This window comes from Chinchilla lanigera, unplaced genomic scaffold (genome assembly GCF_000276665.1).
Source record: "Chinchilla lanigera isolate Chin_1 unplaced genomic scaffold, ChiLan1.0 scaffold00001, whole genome shotgun sequence".
In the NCBI taxonomy this organism is placed as follows: Eukaryota; Metazoa; Chordata; class Mammalia; order Rodentia; family Chinchillidae; genus Chinchilla; species Chinchilla lanigera.
Window position 1 is genome coordinate 6,984,396 of NW_004955402.1, and position 13,764 is coordinate 6,998,159.

A 13,764-nucleotide genomic window follows, 5' to 3' on the forward strand; every position below is an offset into this window, starting at 1 on the left:
TTTTGATAAAGGAAAAAGCCAAAAGGCAAAATGACCTCATGGCCCTGCACAGGGCCCAGGGCTGGGCTGCAATGGAATAAAGAGAAACATGGAATAGCAAACTCCGTATGTCTCAGGATCCAGCATTGGTTGTTTTGAGAACACGTGTGCACACACATGCCCATCCCCCTCCCAACAGCCTCCTGTGTACTGTCCACCATGTCTGGAGTACCCCTAACATCAACACAATGGTTGGAGTTGCCATACAGAAACACTGAGAAAATAATGACAAGAAAAAGACAGAAGGACTCATTTTTCCAGAATCTTTTTGGTCCGGGGCTGGTTGAATCAGTGGGTGTGGGACCTGTGGATTCAGAGGCCACCACCACCAAATCCTGTGTTGGACCCCAAGTTCAGGGCTAGGAACGTGATAAGAACCATGCCTCCTTGGGAGGGTTGACTCGTGCAGTTACTGTCACCCCCACTGGCATGGTGTTGGAGCTGGACTCTAGCTCAAAGGTGCGAACAGCTCAGTCTGCGTTCAGATGGCACCTACCGACACGGGGAGGCGCTGGCTCAGTGTGCTCAGGGAAGGTTTTTTCACAGCGTATCAGGCAGTCTGAGGAGGTCCTTGGTCGATAACTGCAGACCTAGTGTGCAGCCCAGCATGGAGCACAGCACGTCAGCAGTGGGCTCCACGGCAGCTTCCTACTTTTATTCAGGGCCAGGACTTGGACCTGAAATTAATTGTGCATTGTTTTCCTTTCAGCCCTTGCCACCCTTTGCAAATATATCCTATTTGAACACTTTTGAGGGAAGGAGCTGGTTGGCCTTTTATTGTCTACCTGGGGCCTGATGTTGAAGTACCTGCTAGATATTTGTTGACTAATCACTAAACAAATACATTTTGTCAAGCTTTTGAGTTCTTTTCTCTTCTAAGATTGGACTCAAATCACAGCTCTCAGCAAAGTTTAAGGCATCTCAGCAGGGCAAGCCTTGGGAAAGGAGCGAGCTGGTTCTCTCTCCTTCCTCCCCCAGTGAAGGCCGAGTCAGAGCAGTCCTCTTCCCGGAGCTCTTCCCAGAACTGCCAGGCACACTCCTGAGGTTTCTTTTCTCCCAGGGAGAGCTAGTTCAGGTCCTTCCTTTTGCAAGAATTCACTCCCCGGTAGTCACATTTGCTAAACCTTGTTCATTCTTAACGGGGCACAGGCAGCAAAATTCAAAGGCATTTAGGTCCAGATGCCCCTCACCCGGGGCCCTTGCTGGGGAGGAGGAGGACACCAGAAGTGGAGCAAGAATGGAATGCTTTGTTCACATTGGCTTGGGAAGGGGCCTTGGCCGGGAGCCGGAATGCTGGGTGCTGGGGTCAGCGCTGTGACACCCCCACACACAGTTTTCAGGCAAAATGACTAAAGACCACCCCCTATCATCTCCAACGAGGTGACTTCTCAGCTGTGATGACAGTGATATTATATCACAGCTCCTACATCTGCATTCTCAGGTGGGAAGCACAGGAGTTGGGTAAGGTTTCTACCATCTGCTCACCAAAAAAACAATGTCACTGTGGATTTCAGAAGAGATTGCAGCCCTGGTCAAGAGCAGCAGCCTTCCACGGGCGTTCTCAGTCATAAGGACCAGGTCCCGCAGTGGCCCGGCATGGGCTCTTCGGAAGGACTTTATTCCTTTATTCCTCTGTCTACTGTGACAGTGCAGCCCCAAGGGCCCCTGTCAGTCAGCCAGGCACTGTCCTTGCTCTCACAGAGACGGGATTCACATCTGGTTCCAGAAATGCAGCAACCCATGCGGGACAGCAGACAACACACCAGGTCACGAGGCATCACACTGTCAGCATGGTGAGGAAGGGGTGACCAGGGGACCCAGCGCCCATTTTCTTCTGCATCCATCAAAAGCATGCAAGAACGTCCCCTTCCAGAGGTGGACACCTTTGAGGCCAGCCTGAACTACATAGTGAGACCCTGTCTCAAAAAAAACAAAAACAAACAAAAAACACAAAAACAAAATATCCAAAGACTACTATACTAATACTAATATATCCTGAAAGTGTTCATTCGGCTTCTGCTTGTGTGCATTCCAGCTGGCCTCCATATCAGCTCAGTAACTGATAAATCCCAGACTAAAAATGCTTCCCCACCAGAGAGCCTTCTGTAACCCTGTGGGCCACTGTGCCAGATAGTATAACTCAAAATGGTTGGGAGAACATTTAAAAGAAAATCGAGCCCAAATGGACTCCTAAAATGACCACGTCTCGTTCCATCCCAAAATTTCCTTTTTCTTTAACCTGGGACACAGAATCGCTCCCTACCTTGCTCCCGGAAGCCTGGTGTGCAGGCAAACTCCGGGGTCCCCACCTGCAGTGCCCAGCCCTTGCCCAGGACTCTGCTGCGCTTCCCCCTCCTCCTTGGTGGGCTGTGAGAAAACCAGAGCTCCTGTGTATGTTTTTGAAAATATCTGCTCAGGTGTCTATGGCTGTGCAAGGCCGTCCTGATGTCCCCGACAATCATATTGTCCACACAGAGCGTGCCATGGCCCGGGGGCCTGTCATGGTGGGGGTCAGGAGGAATGAGTGTAACTTAGGTAGCGCTCGTCAACCCAGGGACGCACCCTGTGAAAGACTGCACGCAGTGGCTCCCTCTGGCGGTGGCCGAGCCGTGTGTGCATGGGGGAGTGCAAGCCACACACTCACCGCCACTGCCGTGCTGGGAGGAAGAGGACGCATCTCCAAATGCTGCGATGAGAGGGACTCCCGGAGTGGGGGTCCTGGGCTGCACGGTGCACTGACTTCCTCACCCACCAGCAGCGTTGGCTGTGTTGTCCACCAGCTGGCCGGAACTGTGAACTGTTTCCTCTTTGCTGAAAGGCAAGAAAATAAAACAAAGCGGCACTATATTATTCTTTATACTTCTTCGGTGCTGTCAAGTTGCACCCTGGAGTGTTAGCAACCTGTATTATTTCTTTCCTGAATGACCTTATTTCCTATGACAAGGCACTTTTTGTTGCTTTTTTTATATTTAATGGTTTTAAAACCAAAGCGCTTTTACATAATCAAAATGTTTATATGGCAGTGGATTTATTTTTACCTTCCTGAGAAAGCTGTTATTAAAACTGGCAATTTATAAAAAGGAGAGAAAAATGAAGACAGGGCCCACACTATCGACCTTTCAAATATGCCTCGAGCCCTAGTGGGGAACAGGTGACAACAGCACCTGTGTCCCTCTGAGCACCTGACCTCCCACGCAGCACCTTCGCCTGGTCAGTGCCGCCACCGTCTTGCACCCTAAGCCATTCTGGTGATTTCTGTCCACCGTGTTCTTTTTCTTCCTTCTCTACCAGTCTCGTTGCCTTGTCCTTTTCATAGCTCTATACTTCTGCCTCCCTGCCCTCCAGCACTTCCTCTACCCTTCCTACATCTGCCCATCCTGCAGCCCCAGAATCACTGTGATGAAATTCAGAGCACGTGAATGAAGTCTCCAGCTGTCACAGGTCCGATCACTGATCAGGACCAGCGGGTCCCAGTGACCCTGAGCACAGCCTCCCGCCTTTGCAGCCACTCTGGGTCCCATCCTCCCTCCAGTCCTGCTTTACCCTGGATGGTCGTGGGGCCAGCCAGCACCATCGGGCTTTCACCTTCCCGAGCTCTGGGTTCATTCTGGCTGCTCATGATCGAGGAGACACAGAGGTCCTGGCTTGCCTTTGTCTTAGCAAGAAAGCCTCCTGCTTGTTTGTAAGGCCAGGCTCCCCATCTGTACTCCTGCTAGGTCTTAGACTCCCGCCCTCTGTCTTCTTGCCCTGTCTCTTATTGCCTGGTACCCAGGCGCTGTCGAGTGGGAGCTGTGGGGTGCCCCATCCCTGCCCTGTAGGCACGTGCTGCAGGTGTAAGTGCTGACTGTTCATGGAGCCTAACTTACACCTTTTCTGCTACGAGACTTCTGAGACGTCGCTGGCTGAGTCACCAGCAGTTGCAGGCAGGATGATGTGTGTTGGTCCCACAGCCTCTCTGTCCTCCAGTTCCCAGTGCAGAAAGCACCCAGGGAGAAGCCAGGATCCCAGACACCTCCCTAGGAGACGTCCATACCCCCAGACCCTGCTCTAGGGGCCTATGGTCACCTCTCCTGGGAGCCCTCCTATCGCTGTCTCACAGAAATGGCAATGTATCCCCCTTGCTTCTGACCCCTCGGTAAACCTTCCCAACCTTGTCCATCCTGGGAAGTACACACAACCCTGCAACATAGAATGATCCTACTGTGTTACCCATTCTATGTCCACCTGCCAGATCCTGGCTGGACTTCCTGAGTTTATCCTAGCAAAGTGGCACCTATATGCACTGGGCCTAAAATGTACCCACGTGGATCCAGGTAGCACCTTGTCTCCTCTTCGTCACCCAGAGTCCAAACTCTTTCCTAGCCTCAGCTCCCAGAACTTCTCTCACCCACTTCTCCTGAGCTCCAGGCCCATGTGGCCTCCTGGAACATTTCCCAGATTCCCCACTGGAGACCCCAAGTTCTCCCACCTTGGTAACTGATGCCGAACTCTCCCATGAGCGCGACTTGAATCCTCTGCCTGGCCTGCTCTTTTCTTTAATTCTGCAGCACCATCCTTCTCCAGATGTCATCATAAGAATGTTCCTAGTTTTCATTAGAAACCAGAGTCTCAGCCATTTGTGGGGAAGGCTGTGACCTGAGACCCTCCTGGCACAAGGAGGCAATTTGCTGCTTCACCATTAACCAGAAGGACACGCAGACACGACAGTGAAGAGTAACAAGGAGTGCCGTCGCCCTTGGTGAGCACAACTCCGTTGCTTCTTCCCACTGACGTGCAATCTTGCTGCTCTGATGAGGTTAGACAATCACTGCACTAAAAAACCAGCATCAGCCAGACACAGTGGTGCACACTTGTACTCCCAGCTGTCCTAGTTACTTTCCTTGTTGCTGAGACAAAATACCTGACACCCAAAGTTAAAGGAAGAAAGGTTTATTTAGCTCACAGTTTGTAGAGGTTGCAGTCCATAATCAGTTGGCTCCAAGGCAATGTGGCTGGGCAGAGAACAGTTCATGGAGCCCACAAGGCAGCAAAAAAAGCAACAAGGGAGGAAGGAAAAGCCTCTTTCTATCCCTTATACTGTATGCAGGCTACCCACCCTCGGGCAGGTGTAGCACTCACACCCTTAATCCTAGCCAGGACCATGCCAAAACCAATCAGTGGACTGATTTACTAACCACCCACCCTTAACCCCAGCACCACACATTCTAGATTCAGCCACATCTGAAAAACCTGCATGACCACATGAGGCTGTGGTGGGACATCTAGACACAAACCATAACACCAGCACTCTGGGAGGCTGAGGCAGGAAGATGGCAAGGTTGAACCCCACCCGGGCAACTGGGTAATTTAGCAAGACTTGGTCTCAAAAGAAAAAATGTGAAAAGGGCTGGGATATAGCTCAGTGCAAAAGCACCGGGCTCAATCCCCAGTACCAAACCAAAAAAACAAAGTTACCATCAGCCTGTTTCAAAAGCTGATGCAGCAGTAACCATGCCAGACACTGCCCATGCCTCTGAGATGCGAAGATTAAATGCGCCCCTAGCAACTGCCTCACCCCAGACGGATCCCTTTTGTCCTCTTCAATAAACAAATTTCCAATAAACAAACTGACTCCTGTTTTAAATGTGTTTGGGGCACTCTGACTTCATCTGTGAAGTCCCAGAGGACTTGTGGCCCTGAGTGCAATTATACAGCAGGTTGGGGGGAGCCCATTACCCTGAGGCGCTGTTTTCCTCCTCCTATGTACTCATCTTCAGCGGGAGGCTGTGCCGCTAATCTGACGGGCTTCACATCCGTGTGCTAGCAAGTTTCTGCCGAGGCACGGCCTAATTCACTATGTTCCATTTTCAACATGCAGATGAGTACGCGTGGGAAAAGGAAATCAAGTATCGGAAAGCATGGCTTATCTTGACTCTGTTCCTTAACGTTAGCAGCACAAAGAATGGAATGGCTTAGGTGCCGGGAAATCCAGAAGACCTGAAGCAAGGGCCAGAGGGTTTTAAGCGTGAGCCAGGCTGACAGGTGGCAGTGACCAGGCTGCGGGCTCTCGTGGCCGTGAGCCTGGCCTTGAAGCTCCAGGCCCAGACTCAGTGACCAAGGCCCAGCCTCGTGTCGTCCCCAGGCCCACCTCACTCACCAGGTCTGCAGCACGGTGGAAGGCGCTGAGTTCCAGGGACACGGCTTCTCCAATTCTTGAATGAGTAAGAAAGGCATCAGGCAGCCATGAAGAACGGATGCTGAGGAAGAGCAGAGGCTGTGATGTGTCCGCCAGTGCCTGGTAAAGGATAAACTCCAAATTGAAATGACAAAACTGCACTTGAACTCTAGAGACCAGGAAAACTTTATAATTGACTCTTATAAGGCATTGTGGGTGCATATACACAGCTGTTAATGGTTCGTAGGAGGGGCAACATCCATTTCATTTTGTACTAACAATAAAAACACTCGAAAAAGTACATATAATGGAAATGATTACTTCTCTCCTCTCTAAGAAGCACTTAACCTTTGATCTCTAAGCTAAATTACATTACTGGAGGCCACTCAAATGCCGCCAGGAACGGGTTTTCTTTGGTACTGTCTGATTATATGCCAAAGTCATTAGCAAACTTTTCAAAGTTCCCCTAAAATAGCTTCTTAGAGATTGAGATGAACCGACCAAAACATTAACCTGAGCTAACACCGCGTTAAATACGTTCCTTCTAATTTTCTCCTTCTCCTTCCTTGTGTAAAATGTTAAGGGAACTAATTCAAAATGTTGGTGTGTGGTGGAATTATAAAGCACTTCTGTTTTTTTTTTCTTTGAGGCCAGTATTTGTCTTCACTTTGCTACAATATAAATGCAAATCAGGCCAGTAAATTTAAAGATAAAAACAACAAGCCAGACATCATATGCATGTTAATTTAGCCTAGCAGAGTAACTTATGTTCATCTGGTTCACGTTTTTTCAAATTAGCCTGTATATCTGGCCTGAGAACAGTAGCGGGTATTTGTGTTAGATTTTTTTTTTTTTCTTTTTGGCCAGGGTCTTGCTATGTAGTTCTGGCGGGACTTGAACTCACTATGGAGCCCAGGCTGGCCTGGAACTCAGTGATCCTCCTGCCTCAGCCACACCCAGGCAGAAATGGTCTCTGTGTAGATGGGTCTCAGTCCATTTTCCACTGCTATCACACAATGCTACAAACACAAGCCTCTCTCCTCTAAATGTGCCCACATCTCCCTGTGCCTCCTTTGGGCGTGCTGACCCACTCAATGGACCAGCCAGGCATTCAGGCCATGCAAAGGCCAAGGTGCTTCAGAACCAATCAAAGGTCCAGGTCAACTTGGAATCCACAGATACTTGTCCAAGAGCAAAACCAAAGCCAAGGTACAACTCTCATCCCTTGATATTGTTCACTCAGACCCTGGTCCAGACCTCAGTGGCCCACAGTTCAGAAATTCTCAGCCATGCTGAGGAATCATACCACCCCCCAAAAACACATTTTTTTAATGAAGAGGGAAGGGAAGGCTTCTCAACATTTCTCAAACTATATTCCAAGATTTCAGGAAGTATGCTAAAAAAAAAAGTTTAAAACAAATAAAAAAAAATATTTCTTACCCTGGTTATGTCTTAGAAAGTCACAGCCCTCAGCACTATATTGAAGATGCTAACACACCTTACCATAAAGAAACCGCATTCATTCTTCAAGAATTTTCCAAATCGCTTTAACAAAAGGGAGAAAAACCTTATTTTTTCCCCTCTCAACACATACTTTTAAACTCTCTGATCTGGTCTTCCAGTTGGGAAAAGCTTGAAGGGGCTTGTGCCTGGCTATGTCTCTCAGAGTCTATCATCTTTCCATGAAAATAGTTCATTGCTTCTCTTCTTAATTACGGTATGTTTAGAGGAGGAAAAAGATCAGTCCGCTAAAAAAGGACACAGGGTATTTGTTGTCTGATCTACACAAGGACAGATTATTTTTTAGACACTAGCAACAGTAGCCAAACAAGGGCAGCCTGACCTGGCTGTGGCGACGGAAGTCTTGAGTTACATTTCTGAAACCCACCAACGGTCAGAAGGAGGTAGGGTTTATGGAGCAATTGGGCCTTTAGCTTTGTTGATCTGGCTGATGAAAAGGTCTGTTGTGTGAGGATTTCAGTTACACTCAGAGGTTTGGGAGTGATTTGGATTTAACTTGAGCAGGGAGATCAATGACGGGAAATCCTTCTGGCAGCCATAGATCTTGCTCTGCCAATAACGCTGTAGTGAGTAGAACCAGGAGTCTTCTTCAGAGATTCTTTTTCAATTCAGCAAACATTTGTGCGATGCTGTTGCCTCCCAAAATATCGTACTTAAAGCGGAGAGCACCCGGGCAGGACCACAGCTGGGAGGGTGCAAAGACTTTCCCTGCTTTCTTTGCACCCTGGGTGGCAGTAGGCTAAACCCAGATTCTGGACGACAGCATCTAAGATGTGAAAATGTTTGTGGTTAGCACCAGCGGAGCCCTGGCGAAGGGCCTCGGGACGTCAGGAGCACGAAGCCCAGCGAGGCAGGAGGCCCCAGGCTCCCCTGGCAAGGGTAGGGTCAGGGCAAAGGGAAGGGGTGTGGGGGAGGAGGGGTAGGGTGAGCCAAGCCACGTGCTCCTGCTTGGCATCTTCCAGACAAATGGTTCCTATGTTCATTTTGTCTTTTCTTCATATCCAGAATATAGTACTTTACATTAGCAGGAGAAAAGCAAATAGCATCCACAGGAGCATGCTGACGTTTGCTCCGAGAACTTGCGGCGCCCTCCTCCCGTGGCAGATCTTGTGCCCTCCCTCCCCACTTCAAGGGTTTTCAGCCTCAGGCTGATCGTTCCCGGAGATCGCCCAGCTGCCCGGGCACATCCACCCCTTCCCCGGTCCCCTCTGCCTCCTTCCTTTTACCAAGTAGATTTCTCCCTTACATCCCACATGTTTCTCTGCTTTTTGTCCACACAGACTGTTCCACATGAATCAAGAGACACAGATTTTGCTTATATTTTTGGTGTCGAGTTCTCAGGTTTTCTGTAAAAGTATTGCATATGCTTCAACCAGTCATTTCTTTAAAATATCTAGCTGTATCGCCAATACTTAGAGTATGTCTAAAGGCAGTTTTCCAATTTGATGGCGATCTCTTTTTTTCTTCGAGATGGGGTCTAACTACATTTCTCAGACTGGCTTCAAACAGCCTGTCCTCCTGCCTCAGCCTCTCGAGCTGGGATTACAGGCACGCACCACCCCTCCCAGCTCCACTGGGACGGCTTTATATAGATAGTAATGCTTGACACACGTGGACAGCGATTCCTTATCGTAGAGAGGAAGAGTCCTGCGTCATTCCTGATCATTTCCTGCTGGGAGCGGTGCCCGCCAGGTCTGCTAATGTGGGCTCCACGTGTGGCCGACACAGAAGTTAAGGAAGAGTGGGGCCACAGCAAGGCGACTTCCCAGGGTCCCTCCTGCATGCTCACATTGCTGTGACCTTTACGTCTTTAAACCACCGGTCCACTGTGTGCGATCAATGCAGAGAAAACCCTGCTACTCCAGCGGTGCGCTTTGATGTGAACCCAGGGCTGCGAGGGGAACGCTGCTGGCCCCGTGCTGCCGTGACACATTTCCACAGACACAGTCACTGCAGACGCACGGCTCGGTCTTCTCAGGGCGCTGCTAGGTCAGAAGTCAGATGCAGGTCTCGGTGGGCTCAAGTCAGGATGTCACCAGGGTTGAGTCCCTTGTGCAGGCTCAGGAAGGGGCCACCTCCTGGCCTGGCCTGCAGCGTGGAGAGGCCCCACCTCCAGAGCTACCCCGCCCGAGTCTTCTTTCCCCTGCCACTCTGCCGCCTATCATTTCCAGGGACCACTGGGATGACCATGGGCTCACCAAGGTGACGCAGGACCACCTCTCATCTCAAAGATACTTTTCAAGTCGCTTTGGCCACATAAGACGGCAGTGACAGGCTCCAGGGCTTAGGACTTGGACACCTTCGGGGCCCTTGCTCTGCCACCACAGTGCCTCTAACACTCAGTGTAAGGGACAATCCCGCTTCCACACAATTGGAGTAGAAGGTGCACCCTACTTTACAAAATTCAAAAGCCAACTCAGAGCCCAGGTGTGGTGACGCACGCCTGTGATCCCAGTACTCAGGAGGCTGAGGCAGGAGGATCACCAAAGTTCGAGGCCAGCCTGGGCCCCCTAGTGAGTTCAAGACCAGCCTGGACTACACTGTGAGACCCTGTCTGAAATACACAAAATAAAATGAAAACATCAGCTTGGAATCTGACTCTAATTTCTTTGATCTGGGCGGCATCTCTTCTCTTTGTGAGACGGTTCATCCCTGGTTCAATAGTGAAGATTTGTGGGGTAGAAGAAAAATCAGACGGGGGCGGGGAACTGTTTGGACTAAAACCTCCATTTCCAGCCAGGGCATTAATGTACGGCGCTGACGCGCCCTGCAGTGCATCAGCACTGCGTCTTTCTGTCCTAACCAACAGTGTGTAAAGAGCCCCGCTGGAACACTACACAGCGCGCTTTGCTGTCCTTTTCCCGACAGCTGTGGTGTCACATCTTCGTCCTCGCCGCCTTGACCGCCCTGTCAGGGGCTCCTAGTGCTTTGGGAAGGATTCACACTTGGCCAGAATGATCACACTCCCAAGAAACGCTGCTGCCCGGCATCCCCATCCGCTGGCTGAGCCTGCCGTGACGTCGTTTCAGACCGCAGGGACCGAGAGCAGCGGGAGGAAGCGCTCGGGGTGTCTGGTGCGGTCTCCCCTTACGATGAGGATGTGAGGGCGACCCCTTGCATTTTCCCCAGCGACGCTGGGCGCGAGGGACCGACGCGGTGCTCCTCCTCGCCGCTCCTGCTTCGCCGCTGACACCGCGCTGCGGTCCGGGTCTGCACCGGCGACTGGCTCACAAAGAAGCCCCCTCGTGGGTGCAGCCCCCGAAGCGAGGAGGGAGGCGCACGCAGTCGACGCTTTCAGGATTCTTCCGGCTTCTCCTTGCTTCACACGCGTGGAGGGAAGTAGTGCTCTATGAACGACGCAGACATCACACTGCAGGCCGCAAAAGAAAACCCCGACACGGGCCGCTCTGCGGACGGCTCTCTCTCTGCGCGGCTGCTCTGGAAATTTCCTCTGCTCAAACCCTGGCCTGCCTTTATCAAGTCAGTGGCAAACTCTGCTGTCCTTCCCTTAAGGCGAGTGTCTCAGTCATTCGTCTCTCATTGCTGAGACTAAATACCCACCCTCGGAGTTAGAGGGGGAAAGGTTTTACCTAGATCAGATTGTGGAGGTTTCAGTCCATCAGCCGCCGGCTCCAAGGCAGGGTGGCACATGGCAGAGGGCAACTGTTCAAGGTGCCAGAAGACAGCAAAAGCAGCAAGAGAAAAAAGAGGACAAGCCTTTTCCGTCCCTCATACTTCCTCCAGTCTACAAGAATTAGGGCGGTGCCAATCCAGTCAGGGGACTGATCCGGCATCACCCACCCTTCGTCCCAGCACGGGACCAGGACTCACTCACACTCTCTGGATTCAGCCAGCTGTGAAAAAGCCCCGCCTAAAAGTACGTGAAGCTTTGAGGGGACGTGTGGGTACGAACGGCCACACCGGGTCCTGGAAACACCGACGTCGGCCTGAGGACTCTGGACTGAATATCCAGGAAGCCCCTGGAGGGTTTTAAGCCAGAAGTATCTCCAGGGTTCCCGGAGCCGGAGGAGTGTTGAGGCAGGTGCGAGTGGTAGTGAGGCAAGAGCGGAGGGTTCCCTGACACCCGGGGGCTGCGCCCACAGGCAGGCCTGCTGGCCAACAAAGTAAGGAGGAGGGACACAGTGACGGTGGCATCGCTCTGACGCAGGCTCTGTGTGCCCGGCCCGGGCCAGGCTGGGAGCATGGAGCGGGGTAAGGACAGCCGGAGCCAAGCGTGTGTGGCCACAGCGCGAATGCTGAAATCTCAGCGGAAGGGACCGAGCCATGGCACAGGCCCGACGGCTGTCCAGAAAGCAAGGAATGTTCCGGAAGTCGGTAGATAAAGACAGCCTGAGTGGCTGGAGCCTCAAAACAAGAGAGAGACTGAGAGCAAAACGGTCTGTGACTGGCGAGGGAGCCAGGACGTGTGGATGCGGCAGGTAGACGGGGCTGCGCTGAGTCCCGGGAGGACCGGGCGGTGGGGACAGGCAGAGATCGGCCACCTGCGCACGGGACACCTTTTCAAACCTGTGCTTTGTGGCTGCCGATCTGACCGCACTGGAAAGGGAAGCGAAGTGGCCTCCGGCCGGCAAGGGCTCCAGGGCAATGACACCATCGGGGCAGAGGGAGCTGGGGACAAAGGGCGTCATTCCCAGTGGAAGGGGCTCCCGGGACCACGACCGCTCCCGCTGGCCCATGAGAGCCGACTGCGACGCATGGAGGACACAGGAGGCTCCGGCGGCGGCGGCAGAGACGGCTGACGTGACGGCTCAGGGCCAGGCCGCGGCACGGAGGGGATGACGCAGACTTGGGAAGGAGCAAAGCCGACTGCAGGAACGGCCACTGTCGCAGCAGCAGCTGGCACAAAGACCGAATCGTCACCGGGGTCCAGAGTCTGTTTGTGGTACTGAGACCAGGCCTCCACCATCCCTGTCCGGAGGAAATTCGTGTAGGTGCAGCCTGCAGCCTGGGGAATCAGGGAAAACATGCAGCAGATTTTCTCTTAAGAGTTTTTTTTTAAAGATTTAAGACACCTTTTGCATACTTTGCTCAGTTTACCTGGTGCTAGACAATGCACAGGACTTGCTTTCCCCCTAGTACGGTCTCTCTTTCTGATCTTGTCCTTAGGATCTTCTTCGCAATCACATTTCTAAACACTGGCACAGACATCTTGAAGGGCGCGCTGAGCTTGGTTTGAAGAAGAGTGAAAGAGATTAAAAGCCAGAGCAGTGTTTGTGAAGCGGCGACTTCATAAAGAATCTGAGCGCCAATTATTCCCGGTAGAGCGTGTCTGTCATTAAACACACCCAGCGAGCTGGATGCTCAGCAGGCCACCTCGCTTTGCATCCGGTATTGAATGTCGCCACTGACTGGATTCTTACCATGTGGAAAGCACTGAGACAAGAGTGACAGAGGAAAGCAAAATGAATGCCCTCTGCCCCCAGGGAATGACAGAGGAAGACTGTGGAGGCAGACTCCCAAGTTATAATCCAGTCTGTCCCACCCAGAGCTCTGTAACCACAAGGATGTTACTGAGCCTCTCTGAGCTTCAGTTGTCTCATATTTAACCACACTGTGGAGTGGCAATGAGATAACCTAAAATAACTAACCTGGCACCTGGCACTTGGTGGTGCTCAGGAAGTGTTAGTGGGAGATGGTGGAAGTGGTCGATGTGGAGGTGGTGGAGGCGGTGCGTGTGGTGATGGTGGAGGAGGAGAGGCTGGAGGCGGTAGAGACGGTGGAGGTGGTGGTGGTGGTAATGGAGGAGAGGAACAAGGTGCTGGAAGTGGGGATGGCACCAGAGGAGATGCTAGGGGTCAGCAAGGAGGTGGAGGTGGGGTGGCAGACGCAGTGGATGTGGTGATGGTGGAGGTGGTGGTTGTGGTGATGATGGAGGGACGGATGTTGGAGGTGATAGCGGAAGAGATGGAGCAATGGTGGAGGCGGGGATGGTGCAGAAAGAGGTGCTGGAGGTCATGGAGGAGGTGGAGGTGGGGCTGCGGAGGCAGTGATGATGGAAGTGGTGGAGATGGCGAAGGAGGAGGAGATGG

The 13,764-nt window shown here is 51.9% G+C and overlaps 1 protein-coding gene and 1 long non-coding RNA gene across 10 annotated transcripts in view; one reads left to right on the top strand and one right to left on the bottom strand.

The window, feature by feature from the left end:
- The window catches only part of Dlgap1 (discs, large (Drosophila) homolog-associated protein 1), a 296,231-nt gene that overhangs the window by 175,270 nt on the left and 107,197 nt on the right, over positions 1-13,764 (top strand). The window lies entirely within an intron of this gene.
- Positions 68-3,370, bottom strand: LOC106149343. 2 transcript variants are annotated; one of them, XR_001235481.1, is made up of 3 exons: positions 3,227-3,370; positions 2,684-2,850; positions 68-716 (listed from the first exon to the last, which is right to left on the bottom strand). It is a non-coding gene; the product is annotated as an uncharacterized LOC106149343 (long non-coding RNA). The 2 variants fall into 2 exon arrangements; XR_001235485.1 differs by having other exon boundaries at positions 3,204-3,370.